The sequence below is a fragment of the Lytechinus variegatus genome, chromosome 9 (genome assembly GCF_018143015.1).
Source record: "Lytechinus variegatus isolate NC3 chromosome 9, Lvar_3.0, whole genome shotgun sequence".
Classification (NCBI taxonomy): Eukaryota; Metazoa; Echinodermata; class Echinoidea; order Temnopleuroida; family Toxopneustidae; genus Lytechinus; species Lytechinus variegatus.
Genome location: NC_054748.1, coordinates 31412785 through 31424816, shown reverse-complemented (window position 1 = coordinate 31424816; position 12032 = coordinate 31412785). Strand labels below are relative to the sequence as shown.

The 12032-nt window shown below is 37.0% G+C and overlaps 1 pseudogene; it reads right to left on the bottom strand.

Annotated features, from left to right (window-relative positions):
* Positions 1-2771: 2771 nt before the first annotated feature.
* LOC121421750 overlaps positions 2772-12032 on the bottom strand; it is a 29365-nt pseudogene continuing 20104 nt past the window's right edge.

The window sequence follows — 12032 nt, the reverse complement described above, 5'->3', positions numbered from 1 at the left end:
CAGTTCCGATTCTTCCCAACAACCAAACGTTCCTGTTAGATCAGTGGAATATATTCATTAATGATGTAAGTTCAAGTCACATTCACTAACCCCTGTAAAAGTAAGCGGGAATATGCACCGCTCGTATTATCCAAACAGAGGTAGCGAAGACTCCGAAGAGTAGTTATCATTACGAAAGCAGTTCCCTTCGTAAATGCCCCTCCCCAAAAAATAATAATAAAATGAAATAAATAAAATCTGCAGCTAGGCAGGAATCGTATGCAAGAACATACGATTCCTGCCTAGCTGCATATTTTATTTATTTCATTTTATTATTATTATATGCCTTACCATTTTTTTTTCATCCATGCGGCATCAAGCATGACTTCAAAGGGAATACGATTCTGTATTCTGTTGCTCTATCTACATTGTATCATTATACAAACATGAGCAATGATGGTTCATACAAATCGAAAATACATTCTAGATACTCATTATTAATATATTTGTTAAACCATATCACTTTGCTCAAACTTCTGGTGTTTTTTTTTTTAATAAGTCATGGTGAGATACTGCGTTTAAAAACTAGTGAGTTCTTTTGAGATTTTTTGTTCGGTTGTTTCTTTCTTTTCTCCTTTGTTTTTTTTTTCTTTGTGAATAGATTTGACTCAGATTATTTAATCTTATAAAGGACTGGTATTCTATACCACAGGTGCTTGTAAGGAAGAGCGAAATTTTGAACATTAACACGACATTGACCGATAAACTACATCTCGCTGGTTTGCAAACATGATGTGATGCTTTTAGCGGAGGAACTTACTGACGATGCCAAGATAACGGAAAGAGAGTCTCGCCTTCCACGATTTTAACGATTTATTGCTATTCACCGCCGCTGTAGAGAACCTCGTTGATTGGAATAACCTCCTTCCCCAGTTTTGTAAGAGAGTGTCAACGAACGGGAGTTCAGACTTGAAGCGATGTGGACACTGCACCCCGCTATAACAGGGTGCTTCTCATGAAACGTCTCGTCGATAGTTTTCCCAGGTGACTGTTCTAAGCTACGGAAATCCAAGGATCTGATTGGCTGTGAGCAAAGTTGGGAGGATAAGCCAATGACAAAACGCCTGATGAAACGATGTCTTGGGACTCGTAACATAAATATTGGCAATCTACCCTGCACAAAAAACAACAGCTCTGATTGGATGCTATTCAGGAAGTTGAACCATTTGAATATAAACAAAATCAAGATTGGCGCTCTGCAATTGGTCGCAATCCCCGGATGTGGACTTCTCTTCGAAATTGGCCATTCTGTTTAATTTCAGGTTCAACAAACTAACCATATCAAACCAAAGTATATTTTCAATAATACTTCGGCGAATCATTCCATCCACGTGATAACGATTTGATATAAACACCTCTATGTTATTTAGGGGCCTTCGAACGTAATGTGCAAAACAAATTGTCCTATTGTAGATCTATAGACGAACGATATGGTCCCGTAACTCAAACATTAGCGATCAATCGCTAAATGAACTGACCAATCAATATCAATGTTATATGCGCATTTGGTTTGAAATACTGACCAGGAACTAATCAGTACGGTTCTTACATATTTGCGATCCATCGCAAACCTTTGTGTTACGGAGCCCTGGTTATATTTGCGATATTATGTTAACATAGCCTTGCAGCCAATGAAAATCAAGTTTTCTACGGTCGTAACAATTGCAAGTCTTTATGAAAAAGGCGAAAGGATTGTGCTTATATTTTCTGTACAAATGCGTGTTAACACCGAATGTAGACCGGCGCGAATTCCCATGATCATAAACCAATTTGCTGAATTCTTATCCATCTGCATTGGATGTTCAATCCCACACACGCACTGTAAAAAGGCAGTTTAAAATTATAAGCACGTTGTTTAACCGTAAAAAGACTGGGGGGCTGATTCAGCCCCCCCTCGACATTTTTCGCGATAAATCCGCCGCGCAAATTTTTTTGACCGCATCGCTCACTGACTTTTTACTTTCAAGTCTCGCGCAACTTTTGAGACCAAAATTGTGACCCCCGGGTACGCGGTTCGGAAATTACGCAACATTTCGTAAGTGCATGCACACCCAAAATTACTCAAAAACGTGAATTTGTGTACAAATCCAATGCAAATAGTGTTTTTAACCAAAATTCATAAATGTATCATTATTTTTCCTTTTACTGCTTAAAATCAATTAATTTTATCTTTTTTATGGTCCAAATAAAGTCCCCGACAATTTCCATTGAAAAAACAATAAAAAACAAAAAGTCGAAAAACAAAGAAATACATAAGAAATTTAGAAAACAATAGAATACATAAGAAAATAAATGTGATGTTGAATTTTTTTTTAAATAAATTTGATCAGATGCCTATCTAGAGTATGTGAAACAAAAATTAGCATTTCAGGGGCATTATTTTATTAATTACAGCAAACTTATGATTTTACGCATAAATTAGCATAATTAATCAAACATGAGATTTTTGCAGAATTTGATGTTATAGTTTTGTAGATAATGCCATGGGTAACGCGTGTGCCAATTTTCGTCGCGATCGCGCGATCGACAGCCGAGATCATAAGGGGGGCTGAATCAGCCCCCCCCCCCCCCAGTCTTCTTAGGCGTCGAAATAGCCCAGTCTATTTAGGGTTAAGCATGTCATTTTAACAACTTTTGTTTAAACTTTTTAAACAAGTTCTTTAAAAAGATTGAATAACAAAAAAAAGTTTTAACTGCTTATTATTAGAATGACAGGCTTAAACAACGTGCTATATAGGCCTATATTTTGTGTTTACTGTGTATGGCGAAATTTCATACGAACAGGGAAGCTGGTGTACCTTAGCTCGCAGCCCATGTAATCGCAACCTCGTGTTCATGCTATCATGGCTTTTGGCGCTCAAAATCTCCGACAGGTATACTAGTTCTGTTACAGAGTGTGATAGAAAGTCCTCTTGGATTCCGGAGTGCATCCCAATGATATAGGAGCAACATCACTACATCGTTTTGCTCCGGCATTAGAATAATGCCAATATGTTAAAGCTTTAAACAGTTTTGACAAGCGATTCGCATTTTACCTCGTAGGTATGTGTCTATGCTGGTTATGTCGCTGAATGGTTTACAGCAAGACACGACAACATTTTCTGAAAGGAAACTTCTGTCACTTTTACAGGGTAAATATACACAATATCGCTCCGAAACTAAAAAGAGGTACTTGGACTTACCGACGCGGATGTAGGTTCAGGATCTCTTTCCGACATCATAATAATCGTCGCCCGACAAAGACCCGATCCCGTCCGAGAGGTGCTCGAAGGAACCCGATTCAATCCGACGTAAATATCGTGGTCCATTTCCCCGTACTCGGGTATCTGACCATTCAGTGTGAATAAATAGCGACTTTCCATGACCCCCTTGCTGCTCTCACGGTTATTCCACCTGACCTTCTCGTCGGCTATCTCCAACTTGAGTTTCGTGCCAGCTTGGACGATATCATCAACTATCTTGAGTAGGAGACCGCCATTCAAGGTCTCGGAGGTGTACCGGACAGTCCGTTGCTGTAGACACGCATTTGTTTGTCGCGTATCTGTAGTTCAGCCATGTTAGACGTTAGGTCGCCATCGCCTCCCATTCCGTCACCACCGGGTGAGTCGGAGATGTCCAACGTCCAGTTCCGGGGTGGTTCGTAGTAGTCCAAAAAAAGGCGAGCCATCCGATAGGGCCCGGCGAATGAGATTTTAAGGACGGCCTGTCCGTCACAGCCGAAATTTGGCGAGGCTTTTGGATAGACCAAGAGCTTGATGAACTCACCCTGACCTTGTTCGACGATTCCAGTACGTAGGTCTAGAAAGATTCTTTCCCGTTCGTAAAGACTTTGGCCATGGTCTCCGTGGCAAAGGGCTAAAATCATGCAGTGGAAGCAAAAGAAACAGAACAAAAGACTTGTCAATATTGAATGTTTAAAGAGATAAAAATATATAAATATAGTATTTGCAAAGCAAACCTTTGCTGCAATTGGTCTACAAGCAGCTGGTCTTTTTCTCAGATAATCTTAAACCTATCGGGCTAAGCCCAATAACCCATTTGGTCTACAATCACTTTGGTCTAAAAGTCGCTTGGTCTACACTACACCTGGTATAGTACCCATTTAATTCAATATACATTATCTAATAATCTATGACCATATTGTATGCTTTGTACATCGTCTATTTTTTCTTATTTTTTAGTAAAAGAAGCCATTTGAACTTGCGCTAGTTTTTAATTGCAATTCAATTTAACTGTTTCTGCAGAGGGACCCAACGGTGTTTAAAACCATAAGCACGTTGCTTAAGCCCGTCACCCTAACAACAATTGTTTAAAAGTTTTTAAACAACTTGTTTGAAAAAAAAGTAAATCATCCTTTTTAGAAATTTTGAACTTCTTCATATGTTTAAAATAATAGTTCTTATAATAGAATGATGGGCAGAAACATCGTGTTTCAAACAGCGTTTTTATACGATGAACACTTACTCATAGAATGAATAATATTCATAATGATTGTTGACTTAACTTGTAACAATTAGGAATCACTTTTCTTATTTATTTCAACAATATATTTAAAGAACACAAATCCATTATTTTGTTTTCCATTCACTTTAATTCATACATTAACATCATTCGGCATGTGAATTAGACATATATCTTTTTTGTCTTTATACTTAAATTTCCATTTTCTTTCGTTTGTTTCGGCATTTATGAATCTAAATAATTTATTGGTAAACTTACTTCTACACGGTTCGCTTTCATTCGGCTTCACTATACCATTTCCTTTAATTCGAATTTATTTGTCAGTTAAGCATAAATAAGTCTAAATAAGAGTGTAAAATGAACGCGTGAGCCTTGAAAATTATTTAATAGGTTTCCTTGTAATTTCCTGTTTGTAAGCTGATCTTAATATAACCTGCAATAATGACTACCTTCGTAATCACAACCTTATATTAATCCTACTTAGAAGTAGTACAAGTGTCCGAAGAGTACACATCAAGGAAGAACTCTAAAGTACCCAATTTAAAAGTAATCATGAGAAATTGTTAATGATAATCCCGGCAAAGGAAATGAAAAGGCATTATTGAATTTAACGAGATGAATTTGGTGATTTCGGAGTGCTAAATGTGGCTATTTATATCAGTGTGAGAGTTCTTTGCACATTTCCCAAATAAAATACATGATTTTAAAAGGCTTATTGTCATAGTAGTGAATATGTATTTGAGGGAAACTTATTACATTTTGGTTTTGTAATCATGTCAATTTAATGAAATAAATTACCTCATTTGGATGCTTTAGGACTCAAATCATCAAGACGAGTTACTGCATCCCGGCTGATCCCAAGGGGATACAAAACATTTTTAGTACACATGTTAATATTCCTGAAACCTTTATGTGCGCCGATCCCCAGAGCCTCCCCCCATCCAACCTCCCTAAAAATGCATTACATAAATGGGCAAGGTGTTTCGTCTTTTCTCTAATTCTTAAAGGTTTGCTTTTTTTCTTCCTTTTGGTATTCTTTCTCATATTGGTCTTCTCATCTCTATTTTTCTCCTTCCTAACTCTTCCTCCTCTTCTTCATATCTATGATTCTCCCATTATTTCTTCTTCTTTTTCTTCTTCTTTTTCTTCTTCTTCTTCTCCTTCTTTTTCTTCTTCTTCTTCTTCTTCTCATTCTTTTTCTCCGACTTCTTTTTCTTCTTCTTCTTCTTCTTCTCCTTCTTCTTCTTCTATATTTGGCAGTTAGGGCGGAGTGACATGATCTTTTTAAATCACACATTAATATTCAAAAGGATTTTCTCCCATGACAAACACTGAAAGTGCCTGCACTATGATATTGCATTTACCTTCTTGTCTTCACATGTATACCGGTTCCACCTTTTGCTACGGTCACGAATACCATGAATACCTTTACGATCGCCGTACAAATGATTTTCATAGAAAGTAATAAATATTATTAAAAGGATGGTCCGGGCTGAATATATTTATAGTTTAATAAATAGAATAGAATTCACTGAGCAAAATGCCATAAATTTCATCAAAATCGGATAACAAATAACAAAGTTATTGAATTTTAAAATTTAGCAATATTTTTTGAAAATAGTCGTCATAAATATTCATTAGGTGGGCTGATGATGTCACATCTCCACATGTTCTTTTGTATTTTATTATATGAAATTAGGTTTATTCATTTTTTCCTCCAAGAACTAGAAAAATTGGACTGACAACTGATTTAATGCATTAGATATTTATTGCTGCAACTTATTTAACTGTTTCAGAGTCCGGAGACTAATCAACTGGGCCACAACGCTCCACGTTGTATTAAGATATAAATATTTTCAGCCCGGACCATCCCTTGAAAGGTTTCCTTTTTTCTTCTTCCTTTGGTGTTCTTTCTCATATTGGTCTTCTTATCACTATTTATCTCCTTCCTAACTCTTCCTTCCCTTCTTCATATCTACGATTCTCCCATTATTTCTTCTTCTTTTTCTTCTTTTTTTTTTCTCCTCCTTCTTCTTCTTCTTTTTCTTCTTCTTCTTTTTCTTCTTCTTCTTCTTCTTCTCCTTCTTTTTCTTTTTCTCCGTCTTCTTCTTCTTCTCTTCCTGCTTCTTCTTCTTCTTCTTCGTCTTCTATATTTGGCAGTCAGGGCGGAGTGACATGATCTTGTGAAATCACGTATGAATAATCAAAAGGACTTTTCTCCCTGACAAACAATGAAAGCGTCTGAAGTTAGCGTATTGCATTCACCTTCTTTTCTTCACATTCATACCAGTTCCACCTTTTGCTTCGGTCACAAATACCTTTACGATCGCCGTACAAACGATTTTCATACAAAGTTATAAATGGTATTAAATCGTTCGTACGGTGTTCGTAAATGTTTTTGTGACCGTCGCATTACTGACGAAGTCACACCAACAGAACTCCCTCCAAATCGGCCGATGGTATCTCATTGAAAATAACGTGGTAGGTTTTGATCGATCAACGGTCAATTATTTGGTTTGACTGCGACCTAATCCATGTTGTTACAATCTGATGAGACCGAAGACTTAGAAATATAACTATTAGTGTAATTAAGAAGGAAGGCCTTTTGTCGTTTCCCCCCGAGCGGGATCACTTCCAAAATGGACAATGAATATATCTATTGAAAACGTTCTATTGCCTCGCAGAATATATGGTAAACAAAACCCTGAATTTTACACCCACTTGAGTCAGACTTTCAACAGTCATTTCAATTTCGGGACTTGGTTTCTCCCAAAGTACAACTGAGGTTATCATGAGTGTAGTTGGCTCTATTCCACTATTTCTCACGTCTGTCTTGACAAAATTCATTCGTTCCAAATAAAGAAATGTAAGAGGATATGCAAGAAGAGTTCATTAAACCCCTGCAATAAAGGGAAAGTTCACCCTGACAAAAATATTGATGCTCGTATTGAGACATTGAATATCCTACTGTGCAAAGTTCTAATCCATCGTACCAGGGTTGTTAAAATCTGTGACTATGCTACTATCCTCGTTTAGAGTAAAAGTGAGTGGAATATCTAGTCGCAAAGGACGTTTAAGCAATCGTTTGCTACGATTTAATAAATTTGGCCTTTACTTATAAAGCCTTTCAATAATAATAAAAATCGTCATGTTAGTATTTGAACAATTAATTTGAACCTCAAATAAAAAGACATTTTCGTATAAATTTCCTGAAATAAATAATGATTTGGAAAAGCAAAACGCGATTTGTTCCAAATTTGGGAAGTGGAACAGTCGTAATTTGTACGGAGGCCTTTATACACACAATCCCTCTAATACAGTTTCGGACCTTATGGAAGGGACGATACTTTCTTTAAAGCCAAAATCTAGAGAAATACTCACACCTCCCTCCCCCCCCCCCCCCCTCCCTCTCCCCCCTCCTCCACTTTAGTAGCAGCCTTGAGGGTAGAGAGAGTAGTTTGATTTTTTTGTGAGTCTCCCTCTATGTCGGTATTTGAGAAAGTAGCCTCCCTTTCACATGGGCATGATGGGTCTATACTACCACCTAAGTCTGCTGGGCAAACCCTTCACTCGAAATATGGGTCTGAATGTGCAGTCTACTCAATGAGTAGAATGCCTTGTGTACTGAAGGCTCTCTCGCTAGTTTTGTATGTGCTAGTCTTTGCGTGGAGGCACACTTGTTGATCAAAGTTCCAATGAGGGCCTGTGCCGGCAGACTAACTACCACCCTCTTCCTGGTTCAGCCCCCTACTCCCCCCCCCCCCCCCCTCTCTCTCACACACACAAATACTGTACACACACACACACCAACCCTCAAACACAAAATATATACACAGCACCGAGGATCTGAGCAATTTAAAAAAAATAAATACATCTCAAGGCTTACTTCTTCTGAGCATTTCTAATCTAATTCATGTACAGTATCTACAAGTGACGTGCTCCTATACCATCAATAAAAAATATAGGCGATACTAGTTTTTTCTTCCATAAAGCTCCTCCAGCAATCATTCGAAATGAAATAGACATTGTAAAGACTGTCCGAGAGAGGGCAATCTTTCCGAGAGCATGCTTGGGAAGATAGAGCGAAGGGGGAAATGATAAAAACTATGCGAATAGGCAGAGGACATGGGTAACATACACTCCCCCGTCACACACCCACACACACACACACACCAATGTCAACGTAAGGGAACATCGTGTTATTTTATCCCCCACCCCAACTTATTCCTTTAATTTTATGAAACTTGTCACATTCCTGCTCGTTATGGGAATCGACTGCGTAAGGACAAGTCCACCCCAACAAAAACTTGATTTGAATAAAAAGAGAAAAATTCAACAAGCATAACACTGCAAATTTCATCAAAATCGGATGTAAAATAAGAATGTTTTGACATTTTCAATTTTCGCTTCATTTTACAAAACAGTTATATGCACATCTCGGGCGGTATGCAAATGAGGGAACTGATGACATCACTCACTCACTATTTCTTTTGTATTTCATTATATGAAATATGAAATATTTTGATTTTCTCGTCATTGTCATGTGAAGTGAAGTTTCATTCCTCCCTGAACACGTGGAATTCCATTATTTAAACATTTTGTGCTTCAGGCAAGGAGGTCCTAATCATCAAATTCGTAAAAATTGAAATATTGTAGAATTCAAACAATAAAATTAAAAGAAATAGTGAGTGAGTGACATCATTGATTCTCTCATTTGGATGTAACTGGCTCGTTCGTATAACTATTTTGTTAAAAATAAGCGAAACTTTGAAATGTCATAACTTTCTTATTTCACATCCGATTTTGATCATGTTGATGAAATTTTCAGCATTGTGCTTGTGCTTTTCTGATTTTTCTCTATTGATTCAAATCAACATTTTTCTGAGGTGGACTTGACCTTTAACAAAATAGATTTTGGCAGCCTGGGTATTTCGAGGATTTGTTGGTCGTACCAAGGATGTATCATCTTCTTGGTCGTACCATTTACGAACATACTGTCCAACTTGTAATGATCGTGTCAGCGCCTCCCCCCCCCCCCCCCTCCCCACGCCTGTAATAAAATAGTCAGGCCTCAAACCAACGTGTAAATGAGAATAGACATATACAAACATGTAAAGAAATATTGTAATAAAGGCCTTCCTTCCCCCATTAAACAATCATTACTGATTATACTTTATAATACAACAGTAAAAGTAACAAATGTATTATTATGACTATGATCATAATCAATATATAAACAGATGAATGACTAAATGCGTGAATACAAATGAATAAATAAATGAATAAGAATGCAAATACATGAAATAGGTAGATAAATTAGATAAATAAGTATCATGGCTAGGTAATTGCTGGACAGCCGTGATCTAGAGCTCCTTTAGGCTGTATGGTTATGAAAACGAAACATAGTCAGAGTTGATGTATTGGTAAAAGGATGAACCTATAAAACGCAATTTCGGAAAATACTCTTACTTTAGTTTGTTTTCTGATTTTACAAGTAACAATTTACATAATTACCTATTTTCAAAGAAGCAAGTACCTAACCATGCTAACAGACATCTTAACAGGCTTTAATTGTTTTACCCGTATATTAGACCTGAAGTCCAAAGTCATAGCATTAAACAAAACAAAACTGGTTGCTTGCTTATTCACGTATTCATGTTTTTCTTGGTAATCACGTAAAACGAATCTCCACCATTTACCATCTAGACCTACCTGTTGCTGACGCATAATAGCGCCTGGTTTTATAGACTACATCGTGATGGGTACACGTCCCGTGCCAATCATATATGATTGAAGGGTGCGTAGTACAATATCCCAGAGCGTTAGCACTGTGCGCTATGCTATTCTTTGGTTTTGATGGAATAAGTAGCAATTTCAACTTTATAATGCCCGTGGGGCCATTCATGAATTACGGTTGATCAATGATGGACACATAACGCGAACAGGTAGTCTTACATTCATGCTCCCCATCATCATTTATAGAATTTTGTGTATTCATGTTCATCATTCATACCGAGGTTTTTTTTACCTGACTGCTAAGAAAGCACGAATGCCTGTGAGCAAGCAACCAGGGGACCAACGGCCTAAGATGCTCTCCGAGGAACCTGGTAATGAGGATAAATGCCTTACCAAAGGGCACTAGCGCACCACTTGGGAATCGAACCCGGGTCACCGGAATCCGAAACACCCGCTCTACCGACTGAGCTATCGCGCATCATTTATGTTTATAGACTTTTAATGTTGACCATATCATTTATCAAGTTCGTAGATATGTTTTATTCACAGACAATTAATACGCATACACGGATTGAACTTAAAAATGCCCGGCGTGGTTCCGATCTAGAAAAATCATTTCGAGCAGAATCCAACATGTCCAACACAGTAACTATCTAGGCCTACATGTTTGCATTATCAAACAGTATGTGACAAAATATTCTGGTAGAAAAAATGGAAAGAATAAGCGGTGCATTTCAGTGAGTTGACTTGTCTTCATCAAAAATTAATCATGTTAATAATAGAACATTCTTTGTCCCGCGTGTGCTTATCTGTGTAAGTGATCATTTCCAGCTTTGAGTTCGGGTTTTTACTTTAGTATTCATACAAAAAATATTAGGAATAATATGAGCGACAAACTATGAAATAGAGAAATTAGGAATAATATGAGCAACAAACTATGAAATAGAGAAGATTATTCATACATGACGTCATAATGCGTACGAAAGAGAAACGTGATCACAGAGAGGCATGTTAGGGGAAAAGAAACGCGGGGCAAATCGTAAATCAAATCAACTCATCAATAGAAAATAGATCAAGATCCTCTGTTTGAGTTTACTGAAGAAATTAATCCAGGTATTTGTTTTCGTCGCTCGACAAGGAATTTTACCGGTCGTAAATGGGAAGGGTCTACTCTATGGCAAAATCATAAATCTAGATATATTTATGCAAGTCAGGGAGAAAAAACAATTTTCTCATGTACTCATGACCCCACTCCATTCGCCACAAAAACCTTGATTTGATATATACTTTTTTATTTCTACATAGCAATATTGTATCACAAATATAACAAAAAGTTTTGACAATAATCCACAATCATATATCACTGATCATAACATCACTTAAGGAAGACGTATTTTCATCGCAAGCAAATATGCTCGAGGATATGACAAACCAAAACATACTCAGCGTATTATAATCACATTGAATGAGCTAATTGGATTACAAAAACTGATAGAATTACTGACTTGAAAAAAGTTTCAATCTGACTACTACATAAAATTCAATTCTTCATTATGATTCCTAAATGGTTACTTTTCGATCTTAAACGTCAAGTCCACCTCAGAAAAATGTTGATTTGAATCAATAAAGAAAAATCAGACCAGCACAATGCTGAAAATTTCATCAAAATCGGATGTAAAATAAGAAAGTTATGACATTTCAAAGTTTCGCTTATTTTTTAACAAAATAGTTATATGAACGAGCCAGTTACATCCAAATGAGAGAGTCGATGATGTCACTCACTCACTATTTCTTTT